General features: G+C 35.4%; 1 non-coding gene across 1 annotated transcript; it reads right to left on the minus strand.

Moving 5' to 3' along the window:
* Positions 1-1332: 1332 nt before the first annotated feature.
* On the minus strand, positions 1333-1439 carry LOC124899868. The gene has a single exon (XR_007057431.1). It is a non-coding gene; the product is annotated as a small nucleolar RNA R71 (small nucleolar RNA).
* Positions 1440-7908: the final 6469 nt, after the last annotated feature.

Consider the following 7908-nt stretch of genomic DNA (forward strand, 5'->3'; position numbering starts at 1 on the left):
ATTTGGTTTTCTTTATTTATCATATTTAGTTATTTGTTTACCCTTGTTATCATTATTTAAAGGATTTGTGACCCTTAAAATATGTATATTGTCGATCTTATGATCTCGGGAAGGGGAATAGGAAGATTGAACGGGGGGGGGGGGGGGGGGGGTAAATTAGAGTAAGGTTCTTATTCCTTTATCAAATAGGGGATTTGAATTAGAATCTATGATAGGGTTATACCTAGAAGCCTTACTTGGTTCACTATGGGATGAAATATAAATACGTTTATCTTAGTTCTTATATCCTCTCTCAACGAAGTAGTTGTGGGTCCAAGTTAGATAGGTGGTTAGAGGTTGGGAGACCATGATTATAAAATCAAACCAGTGAATCAACAACTGAGATAAGAAATCTAACTGATGAAGTTCGTTAGCATAGTATGATTGTTCGTAGTGATTTAACCTCGAGTTGTCATCTATTGATTGTCCAAAGTCTTTACTTTTCTGCATTAGATTAGTTTACTTTTAGCTTAAAATGTTCAAAACTCTTTTGGTTACGTTACACAACTTTAATCTCAAAAGTCAAACATAAATTGAATAGTTGTTTAAATAAGTATCTGGGGGATCAATATTCGGCTTTATATAAGGCCACTTTATTACTTGGTGAGACCACATATACTTGCGTGTGCGCTTGGGCACAATAAGTTTTTGGCACCATTTGCGGGGAATTATAAATTGTTAACTATTTTTGTTTTAGTTTTACTTTTTAGATTTATTTGGTGCATTACTCTTGGTATTGGGATTGATTTTGCAGGAAACAGGTTTATAGGCTAGTAAGCTGGCAAGCGATAGGGAATCGGTTGAATCTAGACCTAAACTTGAGTAACACTTCTATCAATGAAGGAGAGAAGCAATCCCTTTCCCCAGTATCCCTCCATTTCAAGAGGAATAATGCAATCCCTCTCTAATGGCTGAAGATTAACTTGCCCACAGGACAATTCGTGAAGTGGCAATCCCACTTTTGACAAATTTGACCTCTCCTTTTTAAAAACTGGCTTTTGGAGGTAATTTTGAGTTGAAATAGAACATGGTGTAGCTTTTGAGAAATGGTGTACAATTTACGGGGCTTTCACATGAAAATCCACAAGTCCATATGTGGAATTTTCTGGAGATCAGTGACACATTCATCCCTATAGGTAATCAACTGATTATGTTAGGCTGACACAATTCCCCTTTTCACTATTGGAGGAAGCGAAGAAGTGGTTGAATGTTGAGCCAAAAAATTCAATCACAATATGGGATGACTTAGTTAGGAAATTCCTCATCAAATTCTTCTCATCTGAAAACACTGCGAGACTGTGCAGTGAGATTGTGTGTTTTAAACAGAAGCCAGATGAGAATTTATATCATGCTTGGGAGTGGTTCAATACTTTTTGTCAGGACTGTCCACATCATCAGCAGTCCAATAAGGCATTAGCTCACACTTTTGTTAAGGCACTTGACCATAACATAAAAATTTTGCTAGATTTAGTTGTAGTTGGTCAAGCTTTAGATTTGACTTATGATGAGCTATATACTTTGTTGAATTTGATTCATCAAGGGAATCGTAAGTGACATTCTGACTCAAGAAATGCTACAAAGAAGGTTGCAAATATGTTGGAGGTGGACCAATTTACTGCTATATTTTTCCAAATTACTGCTCTGCAAAATTAGATAAGCAATATGAAGTTGGGGGTTACACAAACTACAACCATAGTTAATGCAATTCAACAGGTTCCAGGTTGGTGAAAGGTTTGTGGTAACAAGGGGCATTCAGTGGCTATGTGTGCTACAAATCCTGAGTCTGTGATGTTCGTGGGTAATGCTCAAAGGCAAAATTATGGGAATGGCCAAAATCTTAAGTGCCAAACTCAACACCAAATTCATTACTAGAACAATCCACAACAATATACTCAATAGCTGCAGGTTCAAAATAATCAATCTATGACTCAAATGAATGAGAAGATGCTGAAACAAATAATAGTTTGTCAAGCACAGTTGGCGCCAGAAATAAAAAGTCAATAAGTAGACATGAAAAGCCAATAGGTAGAGATGAAAAGTCAACAAATTGCTATAAGAAGCTTGGAGATACAGTTAGGGAAGATGCAATAGGCACAAAATACTAGGCCTCAAGGTGGTTTGATAAGTGATACTAAGTATCCTAAGCAAGTAATGTCAATCACTTTGAGGAGTGGTAAAGAGCTTAATGAAGAACCTCCAATGAAAGCTAAGGAGGTAGATGTAGAGTTGAGTCCCCCATAGATATTTAAAAAAGTTGCTGAAAATTCAAGGAAGCCTGAGTTCTCAAAATAAAAAGTTGTTGAATAGGTGAAGGATAGACCACCACCACCTTTTCCCACAAAAGCATATAAAGGCAATAGATGATGAATGATTCAAAACGTTCTTTAACACATTTAGAAAGATTTATATTAACCTTCACCTTATAGACATTTACAGGGAATGCCCAAGTATGCTAAGTATTTGAAGAATGTGGTCTCTAGTAAAATTAAGCTACATGATGTGAAGTAAGTAGCACTCATTAAGGAGTGTAGCTCTATGGTGATGCAGAAGATTCCCAAAAAGCTCAAAGACCCAGTGAAGTTCACTCTTTCTATTCAAATTGGGAATAATGAAGTGGTCCACACACCTAGTGACTTAGGGGCAAGCATCAATTTGATTCCCCTTTCTTTGTTCAACACTTTGGGCTTAGGGAAGTCGAGAACAAAATTTGTGATACTACAGTTGGCAAATCAGACCCTAGTCCATCATGAAGAAATTATAAAAGATGTTCTTATAAAGGTCGGTAAGTTTGTTATTCCTACTAATTTTAGATTTTAGGGTAGATGATAGGTTGCCGATCATTTTAGGGTATCCATTATTAGTGATAGAAAGATCTTTGATAGATGTGAGAGAGGGTATGCTCACAATGAGGCTGAATAATAAAGAGGCAATTTTTAAAGTGCATAAAATTCTCAACATACTATCCCACTATAAAGATTTATGCATGATTCCTGTGATTGAAGAGGATAAGTGTGGAGTAGTGGAGTTTATTCCACAAATGACCTCTTTGGACTTTCTCATTGAGAAGCCCAAGCCTCAAATACCATAGCCCAACATGATGTAGATTGATGATCTTAGAAAGGTTAAAGTTGAGAAAGATGTTGACCTTAAGAGTTCACACTCAAGAGGTCAATAACAAATAAGAAGATGTCCTCTAAGTAGGAGGAAAAGGATGAAGGAAAATGGTTCAGTTAGAGAATAGGTCATGCCACGATAATAAATTAGGTGCTGCTTTAGAGGCAACCTAAGTTAAGGTAGGTTTTATTTTCATATTTGTTTTAGTTTTTTACTTCACTAGTTTTTGTTTTGTTGAGTCACAGGTTGTTGGAAATTCTAAGTACCAAAAATCCTGAGCTAAGGAGCATGGAAAAGACTGAGTGTGGGGTCCCTAGGCCTCATTTGATGTGTAAAGATTCTACTAGCTAGGCCTAGAGGCCTCAGGGAGTATTTCTATCCTTACTTTTAAGTATACTTCGGGGAAAAATTAGATTTTTAAGTTTGGGGTGGGGAAATTCCAATTTTTAGGGTAATTTTAAAATTTCTTGTGTTAGGAATAAGTGGGATGTTCTTATTGGTGTATGTACGATTGCATGATGCAAGTTTTTTGAAGTGAAACAACATGTTGATTGTGTTAATTACTGCTTTTTAGACACCTGGGATCTAGTTTATGACTCTTGTAAATGTTGGCTTAATGTTGAATTCATGTTATTGTTGGATTAAGAGTCTATGATTATCCCACTAGAGTTGAGCATGTGTAATGTGTGATGTGAGGTTGAAGTATATTCCTTGGTGCATATTATATCCAGAATTTTTCTGGTGTATATGCAAATCGAAATAACGTGTGTGGGTTTAGGAGATGATATAGGCATTTCTTTGATATCCATGTTTTATACCTTCTTTTTACCTACCCTTGTGCATAATCCTAGTTAGCCTCATTGAGCCTTTATCTTTTTCTTTGGCAGCCTCATATGTAGCCTAATCCTTTCATTGATTGACCTTAATTTGATCTAAACCTCCTAAGAACTTTAGTTGAAACTTAATTAAGTTATGGAGTTGAAAATTCAAGTAGGAGAAACGTGAAAGTGAAGCCCCTAAGTGGTAGCTAATAGTGTTCAAAAATTGGATATCTATTATTGTTGGGAGTTGAGTAATTAAAAATAAAAATTTGTTCAAATTTAATAAGTTGTACATTGAAAATACTCCCACCACAGTGTTTTTGTATGAGCTTAGTGAGATGGGGAAAAAACAAGAGATATGGGTAGATAGAAGTGGTGAAAGTTAGTTGTTGATGTTGAATTAATTGTATTAGGTGATGGATTAAAGCGCTTAGGGAAGACAGTCACTATTCTTGGCCAAAATAGTTCCTAGCCATCCCTTAGCCTACATTACAACCCATAAAGGACTTTTTAATCCTAACATTCAACATTTTGGTATTAGTGGAGTACTACAATATGGGAAAGTCTATGGTTCATAATGTGTAACTTGTGAATTACTTGTGATAGTGAGCGATACTTGATTCTTATACCCATTCTATTAAAAATTGCATTTATGTGAGTGATATTGAGTAACTCTCTTGTGGTGAGGGCACATGTTTGATGATAGTCAGGTGATTTGTATGATGAATGTGACTGAAAAATATGTATGAGTTTGCCCACTTGGTTAGTCAATTCTTAACGTTTTGAAGTAGTGTTCTTGAACTCTTAATTGTGTACACAGTTTTCTTAGGGTAGTAACTTGCATTTTGTGTAATGACGATAGTACTATATTGAGTGCCTTTTTTGTAGTTGAAGTGTCGATTCACCTCATCTTATGATTCTTAGATAAAAGAGTTTTTAGAGAACGAACAAAGCTTTAAGTGTGGGGTTATGATTTGACGTCTATTTATGTACTTTAGTGTTGTTATCCTTGCATGTATAGCTTTTTTTTGGGTAAAATTCTTGTGCTTAGTTTGTTGATAATTATATAAAAAATTGTCGAAGTATTTAAGTATGTGATTACAATGTTTAAAGGTGTTTTCTAACATATTTGGGTTAAAATTGATCACTTAGAGTTTGGACGAGAAAACTAGTATTACTAGCTTGAGCTAAGTGTCGTTCTAGTTGGTCTCGATGGACTCTAATGGGTATGATTAGTTACTTATGAATTGAATGTTTAATATTGTGTGAAAAAACTTGTTTATGATGTTTAAAGTGCAATTGAATCAATCCAAGAGTCAAGACTAAGTTTAAGATTTAAATGAGCGAAAGCAGTTCTTAGCTTGAGTTTCTAGTTAGTCATTTGTGATGTTTTGTTGTTTTAAGCTCTAATAGATGGTGTTTAATGTTGTAGGATTCTTGATGAGCTGATTTCAATTATATTTGGATGATACAAAAGTGCAAAATCAAGTGAAAACAATACCATAAGGCTAAAGATTCAGGACAAGGTACAAGGCACAAGGCACAAGACAATTAAAAACGTCAACTGGCAACTTTCCAGTGAGGGCAGGCGATTAGCCTACTATGCCTCCTCAAGGCCATGACACTAAGCCCCGCAATTCCCCCTTTAGAGTGGTGGACTATATCCTGTGGTGCCTCCTCTAACAGTGGTGTAGAGCCCGTGACGCCCCCTCAATTCTTACACGGTCAAAATAAATAGAACACTTTAAACACATTACGAACACTTTTGGACGTTTTTGGACTTGGATAGGTTCTGATCAACACTTACTTTAGGGTTTATTTCTCTTTCATTTAGTTTTTTAATATATTTAATTATTTGTTCAACTAGGTTGATTATGGTTGTGTCGATTAATTGATAAATGCCCCCTTTCCGGTGTTAAAGCCAAGAACATGACTACGATTGCTACGAATTGATTTGGTTTTATTTATTTATCATATTTGATTGTTTATTTACCCTTGTTATCGTTATTTTAAGGATTCACGGCCCTTAGAATATATATATTGTCAACCTTGTTATCTTGGGAGGGGAAATGGGAAGATAGAATGTGGGGGTAAATTAGAGTAGGGTTCTTATTCCTTTATAAAATAGGGGATTTTAATTAGCATCAAGGATAAGGATATACCTATAAGCCTTACTTGGTTCACTATAGGATAAAATATAAATGTGTTTAGCTTAGTTCTCACATCCTCATTTAACGATGTAGTTATGGGTCAAGTTAGATAAGTGGTTAGGGGTCAGGAGACCATGATCATAAAATCAACCCCGTGAATGAACAACTAAGATAACAAATCTAACTAATGAAGTTCATTAGCATAGTATGATTGTTCGCAGTGCTTTAACCCCAAGATTTTATCAATTGATTGTACAAGGCATTTACTTTTCCGTATTAGTTTGGCATACTTTTAGTTTAAAACTTTCAAAATTCTTTTGGTTACGTTGCACCACTTTAATCTCAGTATTTGAACTTGAATTGAATAGACATAAAAAGCAAGTCTTTGAGGGATAGATATTCGGCTTTGTATAAGGATACTGTATTACTTGGTGAGACCATGTACACTTGTATGTGCCCTTGGGTGCAACGGTGTCGTAATGACACCTCAGGAGTTGTAGTATATCACTCGTAGGGTCGATAGTGAAGGGGCTTTGAGCTACTATTCTGACTATGAGTCATGAAGACGACTCATAGTTAGACATCATGAGTCTTAAGGTGACCCATGACAACTGGGCGACCTTTTCTTCTCTTTTATGTGGGGGCATTCTTGTCATATCCCTCCTTCCCAACTTAGGAACCACGTCCATAAAACACCCCAAAAGGGTTATTTCCATCATTTTAATAATGAAATACATGCTCTCTTTTCTCTTAAATCCGTGACTCAAGAACACCTAGGGTTTCAAAGGAATTGACAATTAGAGCTTTTGAGAGTTGATTTCTCTCTGTAATTCATGGCATCTCAAACATGTTACTCTTCCTAAAAGGTTATTTTAACTAAGCATATGTTTTAAATTGTTATTCAATTGGTTTTGAATGTTTGCTTTTGAATGTGGGTTGAGGGTTTTGAATGATTTTTCTCTTAAATGATTTTCCCATGGTTTATATGTAATTTTTCAGGCTTTAATGACGGTTTGAACGTATGGGGTGCATGGGCATGGTAAATAAGCTAGGGGATTATAGATTTCCCCAATTATGGAGATTTTGATAATTGAATTAGCAATAACCTCAACCCAATCTTGTGAAATAGGTTTTTAATATGAGTATATGAATATTTAACTACTCTTGAATTATGGCAATTGCATAAAAAGGATAATGAAACATGAATGATTTGAAAGTCCTTTATCGCCATGGACTGATCTTGAAATGGAACTTTGGAGTTCAGATTGCTAAACGAGTTTGAGTTCTAATTGGCTAAATATTTTGCAGTCCTATTGGTTGATGGTTTGAGTCCCAGTTGGCTAAATGGTTTGGAGTCTTATTGGTTAGTGGGTTAGAGTACCATTGTCTATTCGATTAGGCATGATGACATTCGCTTGCAATCTATAGTCGGTATGACGATACCACTTGATATTGCCGTAATGAATGACTTCTTAATTAAATGAATGAGTTATGTGATAACGCTCAACTTAAATATCAATTTCAGTGTAAAGCGATCATCGTTAATATATTTACCCAAGTTTGAGTCGGGGTCGAATCCTCAAGGGACAATATCAGTGGCAATCGCATTATCTCGAAATAGATGAAACTTGGTAAAATTCAAACATGAAATTCAAATATGTAAAAATTAGGGGGTTTGTGTGAGAATCAAAACTAATGTTTATTTACATACTTTTAAAGGACTAATTTGGGGGTTACGAATAATTAGAGTGTAATCAATTAAGCACAGATCTTGGGGTTATGTC

This window comes from Capsicum annuum, chromosome 6 (genome assembly GCF_002878395.1).
Source record: "Capsicum annuum cultivar UCD-10X-F1 chromosome 6, UCD10Xv1.1, whole genome shotgun sequence".
NCBI classification, from domain to species: domain Eukaryota; kingdom Viridiplantae; phylum Streptophyta; class Magnoliopsida; order Solanales; family Solanaceae; genus Capsicum; species Capsicum annuum.